Raw genomic sequence first — 19,540 nt, forward strand, 5'->3', positions numbered from 1 at the left:
ATTCATAGCTCCATCAATCATGGCAGCTCCTAATCATAATGCTGCCACCACCGTGTCACCAAACATAACGCTTCTCATTGAAGCCAAACTGTTTTACTTTACCAGTAGCTTGTGACTTATCCACATGGCCTTGATCAAAGTGTAGATAGGCATAAATGTTTTTTAGAGAGTAATGGTTTACTCTTTGCAACTCTAACATTGTTTTCTACAGGTGCTTAATGTTTTCCTTGTGGTGGAGTCATGAAGATTAATATGCTGCAAGAAAGGCTTTTACTTTTCTAGATGTGTTCCTGGGGTTCCTGGATACCTTATGGACAATTACATGCCTTGTTCTAAAAGTAAAAAATTAAGTATAATTGATAAAAAAAATACTAATAATAACCCTGGTGAGTACTCTTTGCCTTACTGACATTTTTACAGTCTAAATATGAACTATGAGATTACAATTTATGTACTATTACATTACAATGTAGAATGTTTGAAAGGAAATGCCAAACACACTGCAGAAAAATAACATGATACTCTTGATAACAAGAGTCTGAGAGATGAGGCTTTGAGCTTATCTGACTACACCTGTTACTGTCTAAATCCAACCCTTCTTTCCATCACTGCAACTGTGGTTTATTAAAGGGTGGTAAAATGACTGTACAAATTTTACCCTCACTTTGAAAATGAAAATCTCAATCAGAATCAAAATTTAAAGCATAAACACATGGTGCCTAAATCATCATTTACAAAACAAGAAAACACAATTATAAATTCATCATTATGTTGTTTAATATCTCTGAACATTATGTTGTTTAATATCTCTGAACATTATGTGTATATTATTGGGCACTTAACAAAAACAAAAAAACTTCAAATTTTAAAAGTTTAAAAAACAAAAAATTGTGTCCCTATACTTCAGTCTCATGCTCAATGAACTATACAGTGTGTCACAGTGCTCTCTACTGTTCTCGCGAGCACATTGGCACCATGGCCATGATACTTCAATTTATCATCTTTCTAAGGTTTTGATTCCATGTACATAAAAGTGAAAAAAGTCTGTACATATCTCACCAAAACTTTTTGATGTATTTCAAATAATTGACTCTCTGAAGTTCTCCTTTCATAACCAATGTAGCTGGTGAGGTTCTTTAGCACATACATATAGCAACAGTAAAAGCAAATCAATGTTCTGTAATTTTTAGGTAAATTTGAACGACTATAAAACACACTGTAGTTTATAACGGAAGTTTAGAGGTGATATTCAGTTGCGATCAACATTGGTTCACATGACCTAATATTATCTTAAACACATTCACCAGTCTCCACAGAGACAGTCAAAAATTGCCATAGCCGACTATATTTCAAGTCGTCAAGGCGGGGTATTGGGTAAAGTTTTCAACTAGCAATAATCGCGCCTCGGATAAACCTCACGGGCTACGATACTGCCACTGCGCAAGAATGAAGTTGACAGGTTACATAAAGGGGGCAATCAAATATCTGCACATCTCTCTGTTACGGTTTTACTGTGCATATAGAATGGGGCAGGACTGTTCAGAAGAATGGTTGGGCTATACCGAGGTTACTGGAGTTATGGTTAGGAAAAGACAGTACGACTTTACACGTTGGTAAAATCACAGTAATAGTAAAATAAAAATTTTGTCATAACAACGTTATAAATGCCTATATTCAAAACCACGAGGAAATATCGCAGTAACAAAGGGCCGGGGGAGGGAGGAGTGATAGTTTGGTGATATTTTCAATGATTTGGCGCCCATAACAAATGTCACAAAGCTATTTTGATGATACAAAAATCCATCAACTAATTGCAAAAGTTAGAATTCGGAAATAAGCCTTTTCTGCATTGGCAGTTTAAACCGTGTGTCCTCACGTTCACCTTCTCATATGTTGTTGTAGAGGGCCCTCTACTGTTCTGGTAAGTACATTGCTGGTAAGTACACTTTTTGTGTCAATGGACAACACATAATATAGTATATATATCATATGGATATATCACATATGTGCTCTTTCTCCATTCAAGCAACTAACTCCAAACACTGTGCAAAGATTATTTGACATGACAACACCTACCTCCAAAATTTACCAATTGGGAAAAAGCACAAAAGATAAAACAAATCAAGTAAACAGTACTTTCATGTTAGAGTATAATGAAACTGTTTTAAAATCATATCTGCTCTTACAATTGACACTTTGTCACTAAAACTATGTTACAACCTCAGCAAGACTAAGAAAGCCAAATCATATTTAGCAGCCACATGTTGAAAAAACAGAATTACGTGAGCTCAAGTTAAATGTTGTAACTCCATGTTGTAGTTTATAACGGAAGTTTAGAGACGATATTCAGATGCTGTTAACATTTGTTCACGTCACGTAATATTATCTTAAACACATTCATCAGTCTCCGCAGAGACAGTCAAAAATTGCCATAGCCGACTATATTTCAAGTCGTCAAGGCGGGGTATTGGGTAAAGTTTTCAACTAGCAATAATCGCGCCTCGGATAAACCTCACGGGCTACGATACTGCCACTGCGCAAGAATGAAGTTGACAGTTTACATAAAGGGGGCAATCAAATATCTGCACATCTCTCTGTTACGGTTTTACTGTGCTTATAGAATGGGGCAGGACTGTCCAGAAGAATGGTTGGGCTATACCGAGGTTACTGGAGTTATGGTTAGGAAAAGTCAGTACGACTTTACACATTGGTAAAATCACAGTAATACTAAAATAAAAATTTTGTTATAACAACGTTATAAAGGGCACATACCTAGATTCAAAACCACGAGGAAATATCGCAGTAACAAAGGGCCGGGGGAGGGAGGAGTGATAGTTTGGTGATATTTTCAAGGTATTTGGCGCTCATAAAAAATGTCACAAAGCTATTTTGATGATACAAAAATCCATCAACTAACATCGTGACAACTGCAAAAGTTATAATCTGGAAATAAGCCATGGTCATGTCAAGGTAGTAGTAAAAATCAAATGTTTACATAATCCTCATTCTGTTGCATATCAAAGTTGAAAGGCTGAAAATCAATCTACTTACTATGTTCTAATCCACCATTAAGCCATGGCTGTCTTAGGCTGTGGTAAAGCCAAACCTTTCCAGCAGGTTAATGAGGGTCCAAAACCAAACTGGTAGTTTCTGTGTAATAACCAAGAAACAGAGCTGTAACATTCATAACCTACCAGACAAAAGACATAGAGTTGACTAGCCTTCAGCATAAAGTCGTAATGCACTTCACTTCCTGACAGACTAAAGTATTTGTTGCAAATGTTACCTTGGTGAATTACAGCAATGATTGACAGGCGCAAGCATTAGCAGGGATTTACCTAAATTTATATTTTACACCGATGGCAGTCTCCACAGAGACCATCAAAAATTGCCATAGCCGACTATATTTCAAGTCGTCAAGGAGGGGTATTGGGTAAAGTTTTCAACTAGCAATAATCGCGCCTCGGATAAACCTCACGGGCTATGATACTGCCACTGCGCAAGAATGAAGTTGACAGTTTACATAAAGTGGCCAATCAAATATCTGCACATCTCTCTGTTACGGTTTTACTGTGCTTATAGAATGGGGCAGGACTGTCCAGAAGAATGGTTGGGCTATACCGAGGTTACTGGAGTTATGGTTAGGAAAAGTCAGTACGACTTTACACATTGGTAAAATCACAGTAATAGTAAAATAAAAATTTTGTCATAACAACGTTATAAAGGGCACATACCTAGATTCAAAACCACGAGGAAATATCGCAGTAACAAAGGGCCGGGGGAGGGAGGAGTGATAGTTTGGTGATATTTTCAATGATTTGGCGCCCATAACAAATGTCACAAAGCTATTTTGATGATACAAAAATCCATCAACTAATTGCAAAAGTTAGAATTCGGAAATAAGCCTTTTCTGCATTGGCAGTTTAAACCGTGTGTCCTCACGTTCACCTTCTCATATGTTGTTGTAGAGGGCCCTCTACTGTTCTGGTAAGTACATTGCTGGTAAGTACACTTTTTGTGTCAATGGACAACACATAATATAGTATATATATCATATGGATATATCACATATGTGCTCTTTCTCCATTCAAGCAACTAACTCCAAACACTGTGCAAAGATTATTTGACATGACAACACCTACCTCCAAAATTTACCAATTGGGAAAAAGCACAAAAGATAAAACAAATCAAGTAAACAGTACTTTCATGTTAGAGTATAATGAAACTGTTTTAAAATCATATCTACTCTTACAATTGACACTTTGTCACTAAAACTATGTTACAACCTCAGCAAGACTAAGAAAGCCAAATCATATTTAGCAGCCACATGTTGAAAAAACAGAATTACGTGAGCTCAAGTTAAATGTTGTAACTTCATGTTGTAGTTTATAACGGAAGTTTAGAGACGATATTCAGATGCTGTTAACATTTGTTCACGTCACGTAATATTATCTTAAACACATTCATCAGTCTCCGCAGAGACAGTCAAAAATTGCCATAGCCGACTATATTTCAAGTCGTCAAGGCGGGGTATTGGGTAAAGTTTTCAACTAGCAATAATCGCGCCTCGGATAAACCTCACGGGCTACGATACTGCCACTGCGCAAGAATGAAGTTGACAGTTTACATAAAGGGGGCAATCAAATATCTGCACATCTCTCTGTTACGGTTTTACTGTGCTTATAGAATGGGGCAGGACTGTCCAGAAGAATGGTTGGGCTATACCGAGGTTACTGGAGTTATGGTTAGGAAAAGTCAGTACGACTTTACACATTGGTAAAATCACAGTAATAGTAAAATAAAAATTTTGTCATAACAACGTTATAAAGGGCACATACCTAGATTCAAAACCACGAGGAAATATCGCAGTAACAAAGGGCCGGGGGAGGGAGGAGTGATAGTTTGGTGATATTTTCAAGGTATTTGGTGCCCATAACAAATGTCACAAAGCTATTTTGATGATACAAAAATCCATCAACTAACATCGTGACAACTGCAAAAGTTATAATCTGGAAATAAGCCATGGTCATGTCAAGGTAGTAGTAAAAATCAAATGTTTACATAATCCTCATTCTGTTGCATATCAAAGTTGAAAGGCTGAAAATCAATCTACTTACTATGTTCTAATCCACCATTAAGCCATGGCTGTCTTAGGCTGTGGTAAAGCCAAACCTTTCCAGCAGGTTAATGATCGTCCAAAACCAAACTGGTAGTTTCTGTGTAATAACCAAGAAACAGAGCTGTAACATTCATAACCTACCAGACAAAAGACATGGAGTTGACTAGCCTTCAGCATAAAGTCGTAATGCACTCCACTTCCTGACAGATTAAAGTATTTGTTGCAAATGCTACCTTTGTGAATTACAGCAATGATTGACAGGCACAAGCATTAGCAGGGATTTACCTAAATTTATATTTTACACCGATGGCAGTCTCCACAGAGACCATCAAAAATTGCCATAGCCGACTATATTTCAAGTCGTCAAGGCGGGGTATTGGGTAAAGTTTTCAACTAGCAATAATCGCGCCTCGGATAAACCTCACGGGCTACGATACTGCCACTGCGCAAGAATGAAGTTGACAGTTTACATAAAGGGGGCAATCAAATTTCTGCACATCTCTCTGTTACGGTTTTACTGTGCTTATAGAATGGGGCAGGACTGTCCAGAAGAATGGTTGGGCTATACCGAGGTTACTGGAGTTATGGTTAGGAAAAGTCAGTACGACTTTACACATTGGTAAAATCACAGTAATAGTAAAATAAAAATTTTGTCATAACAACGTTATAAAGGGCACATACCTAGATTCAAAACCACGAGGAAATATCGCAGTAACAAAGGGCCGGGGGAGGGAGGAGTGATAGTTTGGTGATATTTTCAAGGTATTTGGCGCTCATAAAAAATGTCCCAAAGCTATTTTGATGATACAAAAATCCATCAACTAATTGCAAAAGTTAGAATTCGGAAATAAGCCTTTTCTGCATTGGCAGTTTAAACCGTGTGTCCTCACGTTCACCTTCTCATATGTTGTTGTAGAGGGCCCTCTACTGTTCTGGTAAGTACATTGCTGGTAAGTACACTTTTTGTGTCAATGGACAACACATAATATAGTATATATATCATATGGATATATCACATATGTGCTCTTTCTCCATTCAAGCAACTAACTCCAAACACTGTGCAAAGATTATTTGACATGACAACACCTACCTCCAAAATTTACCAATTGGGAAAAAGCACAAAAGATAAAACAAATCAAGTAAACAGTACTTTCATGTTAGAGTATAATGAAACTGTTTTAAAATCATATCTACTCTTACAATTGACACTTTGTCACTAAAACTATGTTACAACCTCAGCAAGACTAAGAAAGCCAAATCATATTTAGCAGCCACATGTTGAAAAAACAGAATTACGTGAGCTCAAGTTAAATGTTGTAACTTCATGTTGTAGTTTATAACGGAAGTTTAGAGACGATATTCAGATGCTGTTAACATTTGTTCACGTCACGTAATATTATCTTAAACACATTCATCAGTCTCCGCAGAGACAGTCAAAAATTGCCATAGCCGACTATATTTCAAGTCGCCAAGGTGGGGTATTGGGTAAAGTTTTCAACTAGCAATAATCGCGCCTCGGATAAACCTCACGGGCTACGATACTGCCACTGCGCAAGAATGAAGTTGACAGTTTACATAAAGGGCGCAATCAAATATCTGCACATCTCTCTGTTACGGTTTTACTGTGCTTATAGAATGGGGCAGGACTGTCCAGAAGAATGGTTGGGTTATACCGAGGTTACTGGAGTTATGGTTAGGAAAAGTCAGTACGACTTTACATATTGGTAAAATCACAGTAATAGTAAAATAAAAATTTTGTCATAACAACGTTATAAATACCTAGATTCAAAACCACGAGGAAATATCGCAGTAACAAAGGGCCGGGGGAGGGAGGAGTGATAGTTTGGTGATATTTTCAAGGTATTTGGCGTTCATAAAAAATGTCACAAAGCTATTTTGATGATACAAAAATCCATCAACTAACATCGTGACAACTGCAAAAGTTATAATCTGGAAATAAGCCATGGTCATGTCAAGGTAGTAGTAAAAATCAAATGTTTACATAATCCTCATTCTGTTGCATATCAAAGTTGAAAGGCTGAAAATCAATCTACTTACTATGTTCTAATCCACCATTAAGCCATGGCTGTCTTAGGCTGTGGTAAAGCCAAACCTTTCCAGCAGGTTAATGATCGTCCAAAACCAAACTGGTAGTTTCTGTGTAATAACCAAGAAACAGAGCTGTAACATTCATAACCTACCAGACAAAAGACATAGAGTTGACTAGCCTTCAGCATAAAGTCGTAATGCACTCCACTTCCTGACAGATTAAAGTATTTGTTGCAAATGCTACCTTTGTGAATTACAGCAATGATTGACAGGCACAAGCATTAGCAGGGATTTACCTAAATTTATATTTTACACCGATGGCAGTCTCCACAGAGACCATCAAAAATTGCCATAGCCGACTATATTTCAAGTCGTCAAGGCGGGGTATTGGGTAAAGTTTTCAACTAGCAATAATCGCGCCTCGGATAAACCTCACGGGCTACGATACTGCCACTGCGCAAGAATGAAGTTGACAGTTTACATAAAGGGGGCAATCAAATATCTGCACATCTCTCTGTTACGGTTTTACTGTGCTTATAGAATGGGGCAGGACTGTCCAGAAGAATGGTTGGGCTATACCGAGGTTACTGGAGTTATGGTTAGGAAAAGTCAGTACGACTTTACACATTGGTAAAATCACAGTAATAGTAAAATAAAAATTTTGTCATAACAACGTTATAAAGGGCACATACCTAGATTCAAAACCACGAGGAAATATCGCAGTAACAAAGGGCCGGGGGAGGGAGGAGTGATAGTTTGGTGATATTTTCAAGGTATTTGGCGCTCATAAAAAATGTCACAAAGCTATTTTGATGATACAAAAATCCATCAACTAACATCGTGACAACTGCAAAAGTTATAATCTGGAAATAAGCCATGGTCATGTCAAGGTAGTAGTAAAAATCAAATGTTTACATAATCCTCATTCTGTTGCATATCAAAGTTGAAAGGCTGAAAATCAATCTACTTACTATGTTCTAATCCACCATTAAGCCATGGCTGTCTTAGGCTGTGTTAAAGCCAAACCTTTCCAGCAGGTTAATGATCGTCCAAAACCAAACTGGTAGTTTCTGTGTAATAACCAAGAAACAGAGCTGTAACATTCATAATCTACCAGACAAAAGACATAGAGTTGACTAGCCTTCAGCATAAAGTCGTAATGCACTCCACTTCCTGACAGATTAAAGTATTTGTTGCAAATGCTACCTTGGTGAATTACAGCAATGATTGACAGGCGCAAGCATTAGCAGGGATTTACCTAAATTTATATTTTACACCGATGGCAGTCACCACAGAGACCATCAAAAATTGCCATAGCCGACTATATTTCAAGTCGTCAAGGCGGGGTATTGGGTAAAGTTTTCAACTAGCAATAATCGCGCCTCGGATAAACCTCACAGGCTACGATACTGCCACTGCACAAGAATGAAGTTGACAGTTTACATAAAGGGGGCAATCAAATATCTGCACATCTCTCTGTTACGGTTTTACTGTGCTTATAGAATGGGGCAGGACTGTTCAGAAGAATGGTTGGGCTATACCGAGGTTACTGGAGTTATGGTTAGGAAAAGACAGTACGACTTTACACGTTGGTAAAATCACAGTAATAGTAAAATAAAAATTTTGTCATAACAACGTTATAAATACCTATATTCAAAACCACGAGGAAATATCGCAGTAACAAAGGGCCGGGGGAGGGAGGAGTGATAGTTTGGTGATATTTTCAAGGTATTTGGCGCTCATAGAAAATGTCCCAAAGCTATTTTGATGATACAAAAATCCATCAACTAATTGCAAAAGTTAGAATTCGGAAATAAGCCTTTTCTGCATTGGCAGTTTAAACCGTGTGTCCTCACGTTCACCTTCTCATATGTTGTTGTAGAGGGCCCTCTACTGTTCTGGTAAGTACATTGCTGGTAAGTACACTTTTTGTGTCAATGGACAACACATAATATAGTATATATATCATATGGATATATCACATATGTGCTCTTTCTCCATTCAAGCAACTAACTCCAAACACTGTGCAAAGATTATTTGACATGACAACACCTACCTCCAAAATTTACCAATTGGGAAAAAGCACAAAAGATAAAACAAATCAAGTAAACAGTACTTTCATGTTAGAGTATAATGAAACTGTTTTAAAATCATATCTACTCTTACAATTGACACTTTGTCACTAAAACTATGTTACAACCTCAGCAAGACTAAGAAAGCCAAATCATATTTAGCAGCCACATGTTGAAAAAACAGAATTACGTGAGCTCAAGTTAAATGTTGTAACTTCATGTTGTAGTTTATAACGGAAGTTTAGAGACGATATTCAGATGCTGTTAACATTTGTTCACGTCACGTAATATTATCTTAAACACATTCATCAGTCTCCGCAGAGACAGTCAAAAATTGCCATAGCCGACTATATTTCAAGTCGCCAAGGCGGGGTATTGGGTAAAGTTTTCAACTAGCAATAATCGCGCCTCGGATAAACCTCACGGGCTACGATACTGCCACTGCGTAAGAATGAAGTTGACAGTTTACATAAAGGGCGCAATCAAATATCTGCACATCTCTCTGTTACGGTTTTACTGTGCTTATAGAATGGGGCAGGACTGTCCAGAAGAATGGTTGGGTTATACCGAGGTTACTGGAGTTATGGTTAGGAAAAGTCAGTACGACTTTACATATTGGTAAAATCACAGTAATAGTAAAATAAAAATTTTGTCATAACAACGTTATAAATACCTAGATTCAAAACCACGAGGAAATATCGCAGTAACAAAGGGCCGGGGGAGGGAGGAGTGATAGTTTGGTGATATTTTCAAGGTATTTGGCGCTCATGAAAAATGTCACAAAGCTATTTTGATGATACAAAAATCCATCAACTAACATCGTGACAACTGCAAAAGTTATAATCTGGAAATAAGCCATGGTCATGTCAAGGTAGTAGTAAAAATCAAATGTTTACATAATCCTCATTCTGTTGCATATCAAAGTTGAAAGGCTGAAAATCAATCTACTTACTATGTTCTAATCCACCATTAAGCCATGGCTGTCTTAGGCTGTGTTAAAGCCAAACCTTTCCAGCAGGTTAATGATCGTCCAAAACCAAACTGGTAGTTTCTGTGTAATAACCAAGAAACAGAGCTGTAACATTCATAATCTACCAGACAAAAGACATAGAGTTGACTAGCCTTCAGCATAAAGTCGTAATGCACTCCACTTCCTGACAGATTAAAGTATTTGTTGCAAATGCTACCTTGGTGAATTACAGCAATGATTGACAGGCGCAAGCATTAGCAGGGATTTACCTAAATTTATATTTTACACCGATGGCAGTCACCACAGAGACCATCAAAAATTGCCATAGCCGACTATATTTCAAGTCGTCAAGGCGGGGTATTGGGTAAAGTTTTCAACTAGCAATAATCGCGCCTCGGATAAACCTCACAGGCTACGATACTGCCACTGCACAAGAATGAAGTTGACAGTTTACATAAAGGGGGCAATCAAATATCTGCACATCTCTCTGTTACGGTTTTACTGTGCTTATAGAATGGGGCAGGACTGTTCAGAAGAATGGTTGGGCTATACCGAGGTTACTGGAGTTATGGTTAGGAAAAGACAGTACGACTTTACACGTTGGTAAAATCACAGTAATAGTAAAATAAAAATTTTGTCATAACAACGTTATAAATACCTATATTCAAAACCACGAGGAAATATCGCAGTAACAAAGGGCCGGGGGAGGGAGGAGTGATAGTTTGGTGATATTTTCAAGGTATTTGGCGCTCATAAAAAATGTCCCAAAGCTATTTTGATGATACAAAAATCCATCAACTAATTGCAAAAGTTAGAATTCGGAAATAAGCCTTTTCTGCATTGGCAGTTTAAACCGTGTGTCCTCACGTTCACCTTCTCATATGTTGTTGTAGAGGGCCCTCTACTGTTCTGGTAAGTACATTGCTGGTAAGTACACTTTTTGTGTCAATGGACAACACATAATATAGTATATATATCATATGGATATATCACATATGTGCTCTTTCTCCATTCAAGCAACTAACTCCAAACACTGTGCAAAGATTATTTGACATGACAACACCTACCTCCAAAATTTACCAATTGGGAAAAAGCACAAAAGATAAAACAAATCAAGTAAACAGTACTTTCATGTTAGAGTATAATGAAACTGTTTTAAAATCATATCTACTCTTACAATTGACACTTTGTCACTAAAACTATGTTACAACCTCAGCAAGACTAAGAAAGCCAAATCATATTTAGCAGCCACATGTTGAAAAAACAGAATTACGTGAGCTCAAGTTAAATGTTGTAACTTCATGTTGTAGTTTATAACGGAAGTTTAGAGAAGATATTCAGATGCTGTTAACATTTGTTCACGTCACGTAATATTATCTTAAACACATTCATCAGTCTCCGCAGAGACAGTCAAAAATTGCCATAGCCGACTATATTTCAAGTCGTCAAGGCGGGGTATTGGGTAAAGTTTTCAACTAGCAATAATCGCGCCTCGGATAAACCTCACGGGCTACGATACTGCCACTGCGCAAGAATGAAGTTGACAGTTTACATAAAGGGGGCAATCAAATATCTGCACATCTCTCTGTTACGGTTTTACTGTGCTTATAGAATGGGGCAGGACTGTCCAGAAGAATGGTTGGGCTATACCGAGGTTACTGGAGTTATGGTTAGGAAAAGTCAGTACGACTTTACACATTGGTAAAATCACAGTAATAGTAAAATAAAAATTTTGTCATAACAACGTTATAAAGGGCACATACCTAGATTCAAAACCACGAGGAAATATCGCAGTAACAAAGGGCCGGGGGAGGGAGGAGTGATAGTTTGGTGATATTTTCAAGGTATTTGGCGCCCATAACAAATGTCACAAAGCTATTTTGATGATACAAAAATCCATCAACTAACATCGTGACAACTGCAAAAGTTATAATCTGGAAATAAGCCATGGTCATGTCAAGGTAGTAGTAAAAATCAAATGTTTACATAATCCTCATTCTGTTGCATATCAAAGTTGAAAGGCTGAAAATCAATCTACTTACTATGTTCTAATCCACCATTAAGCCATGGCTGTCTTAGGCTGTGTTAAAGCCAAACCTTTCCAGCAGGTTAATGATCGTCCAAAACCAAACTGGTAGTTTCTGTGTAATAACCAAGAAACAGAGCTGTAACATTCATAATCTACCAGACAAAAGACATAGAGTTGACTAGCCTTCAGCATAAAGTCGTAATGCACTCCACTTCCTGACAGATTAAAGTATTTGTTGCAAATGCTACCTTGGTGAATTACAGCAATGATTGACAGGCGCAAGCATTAGCAGGGATTTACCTAAATTTATATTTTACACCGATGGCAGTCACCACAGAGACCATCAAAAATTGCCATAGCCGACTATATTTCAAGTCGTCAAGGCGGGGTATTGGGTAAAGTTTTCAACTAGCAATAATCGCGCCTCGGATAAACCTCACAGGCTACGATACTGCCACTGCACAAGAATGAAGTTGACAGTTTACATAAAGGGGGCAATCAAATATCTGCACATCTCTCTGTTACGGTTTTACTGTGCTTATAGAATGGGGCAGGACTGTTCAGAAGAATGGTTGGGCTATACCGAGGTTACTGGAGTTATGGTTAGGAAAAGACAGTACGACTTTACACGTTGGTAAAATCACAGTAATAGTAAAATAAAAATTTTGTCATAACAACGTTATAAATACCTATATTCAAAACCACGAGGAAATATCGCAGTAACAAAGGGCCGGGGGAGGGAGGAGTGATAGTTTGGTGATATTTTCAAGGTATTTGGCGCTCATAGAAAATGTCCCAAAGCTATTTTGATGATACAAAAATCCATCAACTAATTGCAAAAGTTAGAATTCGGAAATAAGCCTTTTCTGCATTGGCAGTTTAAACCGTGTGTCCTCACGTTCACCTTCTCATATGTTGTTGTAGAGGGCCCTCTACTGTTCTGGTAAGTACATTGCTGGTAAGTACACTTTTTGTGTCAATGGACAACACATAATATAGTATATATATCATATGGATATATCACATATGTGCTCTTTCTCCATTCAAGCAACTAACTCCAAACACTGTGCAAAGATTATTTGACATGACAACACCTACCTCCAAAATTTACCAATTGGGAAAAAGCACAAAAGATAAAACAAATCAAGTAAACAGTACTTTCATGTTAGAGTATAATGAAACTGTTTTAAAATCATATCTACTCTTACAATTGACACTTTGTCACTAAAACTATGTTACAACCTCAGCAAGACTAAGAAAGCCAAATCATATTTAGCAGCCACATGTTGAAAAAACAGAATTACGTGAGCTCAAGTTAAATGTTGTAACTTCATGTTGTAGTTTATAACGGAAGTTTAGAGACGATATTCAGATGCTGTTAACATTTGTTCACGTCACGTAATATTATCTTAAACACATTCATCAGTCTCCGCAGAGACAGTCAAAAATTGCCATAGCCGACTATATTTCAAGTCGCCAAGGCGGGGTATTGGGTAAAGTTTTCAACTAGCAATAATCGCGCCTCGGATAAACCTCACGGGCTACGATACTGCCACTGCGCAAGAATGAAGTTGACAGTTTACATAAAGGGCGCAATCAAATATCTGCACATCTCTCTGTTACGGTTTTACTGTGCTTATAGAATGGGGCAGGACTGTCCAGAAGAATGGTTGGGTTATACCGAGGTTACTGGAGTTATGGTTAGGAAAAGTCAGTACGACTTTACATATTGGTAAAATCACAGTAATAGTAAAATAAAAATTTTGTCATAACAACGTTATAAATACCTAGATTCAAAACCACGAGGAAATATCGCAGTAACAAAGGGCCGGGGGAGGGAGGAGTGATAGTTTGGTGATATTTTCAAGGTATTTGGCGCCCATAACAAATGTCACAAAGCTATTTTGATGATACAAAAATCCATCAACTAACATCGTGACAACTGCAAAAGTTATAATCTGGAAATAAGCCATGGTCATGTCAAGGTAGTAGTAAAAATCAAATGTTTACATAATCCTCATTCTGTTGCATATCAAAGTTGAAAGGCTGAAAATCAATCTACTTACTATGTTCTAATCCACCATTAAGCCATGGCTGTCTTAGGCTGTGTTAAAGCCAAACCTTTCCAGCAGGTTAATGATCGTCCAAAACCAAACTGGTAGTTTCTGTGTAATAACCAAGAAACAGAGCTGTAACATTCATAATCTACCAGACAAAAGACATAGAGTTGACTAGCCTTCAGCATAAAGTCGTAATGCACTCCACTTCCTGACAGATTAAAGTATTTGTTGCAAATGCTACCTTGGTGAATTACAGCAATGATTGACAGGCGCAAGCATTAGCAGGGATTTACCTAAATTTATATTTTACACCGATGGCAGTCACCACAGAGACCATCAAAAATTGCCATAGCCGACTATATTTCAAGTCGTCAAGGCGGGGTATTGGGTAAAGTTTTCAACTAGCAATAATCGCGCCTCGGATAAACCTCACAGGCTACGATACTGCCACTGCACAAGAATGAAGTTGACAGTTTACATAAAGGGGGCAATCAAATATCTGCACATCTCTCTGTTACGGTTTTACTGTGCTTATAGAATGGGGCAGGACTGTTCAGAAGAATGGTTGGGCTATACCGAGGTTACTGGAGTTATGGTTAGGAAAAGACAGTACGACTTTACACGTTGGTAAAATCACAGTAATAGTAAAATAAAAATTTTGTCATAACAACGTTATAAATACCTATATTCAAAACCACGAGGAAATATCGCAGTAACAAAGGGCCGGGGGAGGGAGGAGTGATAGTTTGGTGATATTTTCAAGGTATTTGGCGCTCATAGAAAATGTCCCAAAGCTATTTTGATGATACAAAAATCCATCAACTAATTGCAAAAGTTAGAATTCGGAAATAAGCCTTTTCTGCATTGGCAGTTTAAACCGTGTGTCCTCACGTTCACCTTCTCATATGTTGTTGTAGAGGGCCCTCTACTGTTCTGGTAAGTACATTGCTGGTAAGTACACTTTTTGTGTCAATGGACAACACATAATATAGTATATATATCATATGGATATATCACATATGTGCTCTTTCTCCATTCAAGCAACTAACTCCAAACACTGTGCAAAGATTATTTGACATGACAACACCTACCTCCAAAATTTACCAATTGGGAAAAAGCACAAAAGATAAAACAAATCAAGTAAACAGTACTTTCATGTTAGAGTATAATGAAACTGTTTTAAAATCATATCTACTCTTACAATTGACACTTTGTCACTAAAACTATGTTACAACCTCAGCAAGACTAAGAAAGCCAAATCATATTTAGCAGCCACATGTTGAAAAAACAGAATTACGTGAGCTCAAGTTAAATGTTGTAACTTCATGTTGTAGTTTATAACGGAAGTTTAGAGACGATATTCAGATGCTGTTAACATTTGTTCACGTCACGTAATATTATCTTAAACACATTCATCAGTCTCCGCAGAGACAGTCAAAAATTGCCATAGCCGACTATATTTCAAGTCGTCAAGGCGGGGTATTGGGTAAAGTTTTCAACTAGCAATAATCGCGCCTCGGATAAACCTCACGGGCTACGATACTGCCACTGCGCAAGAATGAAGTTGACAGTTTACATAAAGGGGGCAATCAAATATCTGCACATCTCTCTGTTACGGTTTTACTGTGCTTATAGAATGGGGCAGGACTGTCCAGAAGAATGGTTGGGCTATACCGAGGTTACTGGAGTTATGGTTAGGAAAAGTCAGTACGACTTTACACATTGGTAAAATCACAGTAATAGTAAAATAAAAATTTTGTCATAACAACGTTATAAAGGGCACATACCTAGATTCAAAACCACGAGGAAATATCGCAGTAACAAAGGGCCGGGGGAGGGAGGAGTGATAGTTTGGTGATATTTTCAAGGTATTTGGTGCCCATAACAAATGTCACAAAGCTATTTTGATGATACAAAAATCCATCAACTAACATCGTGACAACTGCAAAAGTTATAATCTGGAAATAAGCCATGGTCATGTCAAGGTAGTAGTAAAAATCAAATGTTTACATAATCCTCATTCTGTTGCATATCAAAGTTGAAAGGCTGAAAATCAATCTACTTACTATGTTCTAATCCACCATTAAGCCATGGCTGTCTTAGGCTGTGGTAAAGCCAAACCTTTCCAGCAGGTAAATGATCGTCCAAAACCAAACTGGTAGTTTCTGTGTAATAACCAAGAAACAGAGCTGTAACATTCATAACCTACCAGACAAAAGACATAGAGTTGACTAGCCTTCAGCATAAAGTCGTAATGCACTCCACTTCCTGACAGATTAAAGTATTTGTTGCAAATGCTACCTTTGTGAATTACAGCAATGATTGACAGGCGCAAGCATTAGCAGGGATTTACCTAAATTTATATTTTACACCGATGGCAGTCTCCACAGAGACCATCAAAAATTGCCATAGCCGACTATATTTCAAGTCGTCAAGGCGGGGTATTGGGTAAAGTTTTCAACTAGCAATAATCGCGCCTCGGATAAACCTCACGGGCTACGATACTGCCACTGCGCAAGAATGAAGTTGACAGTTTACATAAAGGGGGCAATCAAATTTCTGCACATCTCTCTGTTACGGTTTTATTGTGCTTATAGAATGGGGCAGGACTGTCCAGAAGAATGGTTGGGCTATACCGAGGTTACTGGAGTTATGGTTAGGAAAAGTCAGTACGACTTTACACATTGGTAAAATCACAGTAATAGTAAAATAAAAATTTTGTCATAACAACGTTATAAATACCTATATTCAAAACCACGAGGAAATATCGCAGTAACAAAGGGCCGGGGGAGGGAGGAGTGATAGTTTGGTGATATTTTCAAGGTATTTGGCGCTCATAAAAAATGTCCCAAAGCTATTTTGATGATACAAAAATCCATCAACTAATTGCAAAAGTTAGAATTCGGAAATAAGCCTTTTCTGCATTGGCAGTTTAAACCGTGTGTCCTCACGTTCACCTTCTCATATGTTGTTGTAGAGGGCCCTCTACTGTTCTGGTAAGTACATTGCTGGTAAGTACACTTTTTGTGTCAATGGACAACACATAATATAGTATATATATCATATGGATATATCACATATGTGCTCTTTCTCCATTCAAGCAACTAACTCCAAACACTGTGCAAAGATTATTTGACATGACAACACCTACCTCCAAAATTTACCAATTGGGAAAAAGCACAAAAGATAAAACAAATCAAGTAAACAGTACTTTCATGTTAGAGTATAATGAAACTGTTTTAAAATCATATCTACTCTTACAATTGACACTTTGTCACTAAAACTATGTTACAACCTCAGCAAGACTAAGAAAGCCAAATCATATTTAGCAGCCACATGTTGAAAAAACAGAATTACGTGAGCTCAAGTTAAATGTTGTAACTTCATGTTGTAGTTTATAACGGAAGTTTAGAGAAGATATTCAGATGCTGTTAACATTTGTTCACGTCACGTAATATTATCTTAAACACATTCATCAGTCTCCGCAGAGACAGTCAAAAATTGCCATAGCCGACTATATTTCAAGTCGTCAAGGCGGGGTATTGGGTAAAGTTTTCAACTAGCAATAATCACGCCTCGGATAAACCTCACGGGCTACGATACTGCCACTGCGCAAGAATGAAGTTGACAGTTTACATAAAGGGGGCAATCAAATTTCTGCACATCTCTCTGTTACGGTTTTACTGTGCTTATAGAATGGGGCAGGACTGTCCAGAAGAATGGTTGGGCTATACCGAGGTTACTGGAGTTATGGTTAGGAAAAGTCAGTACGACTTTACACATTGGTAAAATCACAGTAATGGTAAAATAAAAATTTTGTCATAACAACGTTATAAAGGGCACATACCTAGATTCAAAACCACGAGGAAATATCGCAGTAACAAAGGGCCGGGGGAGGGAGGAGTGATAGTTTGGTGATATTTTCAAGGTATTTGGCGCTCATAAAAAATGTCACAAAGCTATTTTGATGATACAAAAATCCATCAACTAACATCGTGACAACTGCAAAAGTTATAATCTGGAAATAAGCCATGGTCATGTCAAGGTAGTAGTAAAAATCAAATGTTTACATAATCCTCATTCTGTTGCATATCAAAGTTGAAAGGCTGAAAATCAATCTACTTACTATGTTCTAATCCACCATTAAGCCATGGCTGTCTTAGGCTGTGTTAAAGCCAAACCTTTCCAGCAGGTTAATGATCGTCCAAAACCAAACTGGTAGTTTCTGTGTAATAACCAAGAAACAGAGCTGTAACATTCATAATCTACCAGACAAAAGACATAGAGTTGACTAGCCTTCAGCATAAAGTCGTAATGCACTCCACTTCCTGACAGATTAAAGTATTTGTTGCAAATGCTACCTTGGTGAATTACAGCAATGATTGACAGGCGCAAGCATTAGCAGGGATTTATCTAAATTTATATTTTACACCGATGGCAGTCACCACAGAGACCATCAAAAATTGCCATAGCCGACTATATTTCAAGTCGTCAAGGCGGGGTATTGGGTAAAGTTTTCAACTAGCAATAATCGCGCCTCGGATAAACCTCACAGGCTACGATACTGCCACTGCACAAGAATGAAGTTGACAGTTTACATAAAGGGGGCAATCAAATATCTGCACATCTCTCTGTTACGGTTTTACTGTGCTTATAGAATGGGGCAGGACTGTTCAGAAGAATGGTTGGGCTATACCGAGGTTACTGGAGTTATGGTTAGGAAAAGTCAGTACGACTTTACACGTTGGTAAAATCACAGTAATAGTAAAATAAAAATTTTGTCATAACAACGTTATAAATACCTATATTCAAAACCACGAGGAAATATCGCAGTAACAAAGGGCCGGGGGAGGGAGGAGTGATAGTTTGGTGATATTTTCAAGGTATTTGGCGCTCATAGAAAATGTCCCAAAGCTATTTTGATGATACAAAAATCCATCAACTAATTGCAAAAGTTAGAATTCGGAAATAAGCCTTTTCTGCATTGGCAGTTTAAACCGTGTGTCCTCACGTTCACCTTCTCATATGTTGTTGTAGAGGGCCCTCTACTGTTCTGGTAAGTACATTGCTGGTAAGTACACTTTTTGTGTCAATGGACAACACATAATATAGTATATATATCATATGGATATATCACATATGTGCTCTTTCTCCATTCAAGCAACTAACTCCAAACACTGTGCAAAGATTATTTGACATGACAACACCTACCTCCAAAATTTACCAATTGGGAAAAAGCAC

The 19,540-nt window shown here is 37.7% G+C and overlaps 18 non-coding genes across 18 annotated transcripts; all 18 read right to left on the minus strand.

The window, feature by feature from the left end:
• Nucleotides 1–1,307: 1,307 nt before the first annotated feature.
• On the minus strand, nt 1,308–1,448 carry LOC137126398 (U4 spliceosomal RNA). Its single transcript, XR_010914319.1, has one exon. It is a non-coding gene; the product is annotated as a U4 spliceosomal RNA (small nuclear RNA).
• Nucleotides 1,449–2,404: 956 nt separating this feature from the next.
• Nucleotides 2,405–2,545, minus strand: LOC137126401 (U4 spliceosomal RNA). The gene has a single exon (XR_010914322.1). It is a non-coding gene; the product is annotated as a U4 spliceosomal RNA (small nuclear RNA).
• Nucleotides 2,546–3,366: 821 nt separating this feature from the next.
• Nucleotides 3,367–3,507, minus strand: LOC137126437 (U4 spliceosomal RNA). Its single transcript, XR_010914357.1, has one exon. It is a non-coding gene; the product is annotated as a U4 spliceosomal RNA (small nuclear RNA).
• A 963-nt stretch (nt 3,508–4,470) lies between these two features.
• On the minus strand, nt 4,471–4,611 carry LOC137126404 (U4 spliceosomal RNA). The gene has a single exon (XR_010914324.1). It is a non-coding gene; the product is annotated as a U4 spliceosomal RNA (small nuclear RNA).
• Nucleotides 4,612–5,432: 821 nt separating this feature from the next.
• LOC137126425 (U4 spliceosomal RNA) lies at nt 5,433–5,573 on the minus strand. The gene has a single exon (XR_010914345.1). It is a non-coding gene; the product is annotated as a U4 spliceosomal RNA (small nuclear RNA).
• A 964-nt stretch (nt 5,574–6,537) lies between these two features.
• LOC137126434 (U4 spliceosomal RNA) lies at nt 6,538–6,678 on the minus strand. The gene has a single exon (XR_010914354.1). It is a non-coding gene; the product is annotated as a U4 spliceosomal RNA (small nuclear RNA).
• Nucleotides 6,679–7,492: 814 nt separating this feature from the next.
• On the minus strand, nt 7,493–7,633 carry LOC137126436 (U4 spliceosomal RNA). Its single transcript, XR_010914356.1, has one exon. It is a non-coding gene; the product is annotated as a U4 spliceosomal RNA (small nuclear RNA).
• Nucleotides 7,634–8,454: 821 nt separating this feature from the next.
• LOC137126418 (U4 spliceosomal RNA) lies at nt 8,455–8,595 on the minus strand. The gene has a single exon (XR_010914338.1). It is a non-coding gene; the product is annotated as a U4 spliceosomal RNA (small nuclear RNA).
• Nucleotides 8,596–9,552: 957 nt separating this feature from the next.
• Nucleotides 9,553–9,693, minus strand: LOC137126433 (U4 spliceosomal RNA). The gene has a single exon (XR_010914353.1). It is a non-coding gene; the product is annotated as a U4 spliceosomal RNA (small nuclear RNA).
• An 814-nt stretch (nt 9,694–10,507) lies between these two features.
• Nucleotides 10,508–10,648, minus strand: LOC137126419 (U4 spliceosomal RNA). Its single transcript, XR_010914339.1, has one exon. It is a non-coding gene; the product is annotated as a U4 spliceosomal RNA (small nuclear RNA).
• Nucleotides 10,649–11,605: 957 nt separating this feature from the next.
• Nucleotides 11,606–11,746, minus strand: LOC137126405 (U4 spliceosomal RNA). The gene has a single exon (XR_010914325.1). It is a non-coding gene; the product is annotated as a U4 spliceosomal RNA (small nuclear RNA).
• Nucleotides 11,747–12,567: 821 nt separating this feature from the next.
• On the minus strand, nt 12,568–12,708 carry LOC137126420 (U4 spliceosomal RNA). Its single transcript, XR_010914340.1, has one exon. It is a non-coding gene; the product is annotated as a U4 spliceosomal RNA (small nuclear RNA).
• A 957-nt stretch (nt 12,709–13,665) lies between these two features.
• LOC137126416 (U4 spliceosomal RNA) lies at nt 13,666–13,806 on the minus strand. Its single transcript, XR_010914336.1, has one exon. It is a non-coding gene; the product is annotated as a U4 spliceosomal RNA (small nuclear RNA).
• An 814-nt stretch (nt 13,807–14,620) lies between these two features.
• On the minus strand, nt 14,621–14,761 carry LOC137126421 (U4 spliceosomal RNA). The gene has a single exon (XR_010914341.1). It is a non-coding gene; the product is annotated as a U4 spliceosomal RNA (small nuclear RNA).
• A 957-nt stretch (nt 14,762–15,718) lies between these two features.
• LOC137126406 (U4 spliceosomal RNA) lies at nt 15,719–15,859 on the minus strand. The gene has a single exon (XR_010914326.1). It is a non-coding gene; the product is annotated as a U4 spliceosomal RNA (small nuclear RNA).
• An 821-nt stretch (nt 15,860–16,680) lies between these two features.
• LOC137126392 (U4 spliceosomal RNA) lies at nt 16,681–16,821 on the minus strand. The gene has a single exon (XR_010914313.1). It is a non-coding gene; the product is annotated as a U4 spliceosomal RNA (small nuclear RNA).
• Nucleotides 16,822–17,778: 957 nt separating this feature from the next.
• LOC137126429 (U4 spliceosomal RNA) lies at nt 17,779–17,919 on the minus strand. Its single transcript, XR_010914349.1, has one exon. It is a non-coding gene; the product is annotated as a U4 spliceosomal RNA (small nuclear RNA).
• An 821-nt stretch (nt 17,920–18,740) lies between these two features.
• LOC137126422 (U4 spliceosomal RNA) lies at nt 18,741–18,881 on the minus strand. The gene has a single exon (XR_010914342.1). It is a non-coding gene; the product is annotated as a U4 spliceosomal RNA (small nuclear RNA).
• Between the last annotated feature and the right edge of the window lie 659 nt (nt 18,882–19,540).

This window comes from Channa argus, chromosome 4 (assembly GCF_033026475.1).
Source record: "Channa argus isolate prfri chromosome 4, Channa argus male v1.0, whole genome shotgun sequence".
In the NCBI taxonomy this organism is placed as follows: domain Eukaryota; kingdom Metazoa; phylum Chordata; class Actinopteri; order Anabantiformes; family Channidae; genus Channa; species Channa argus.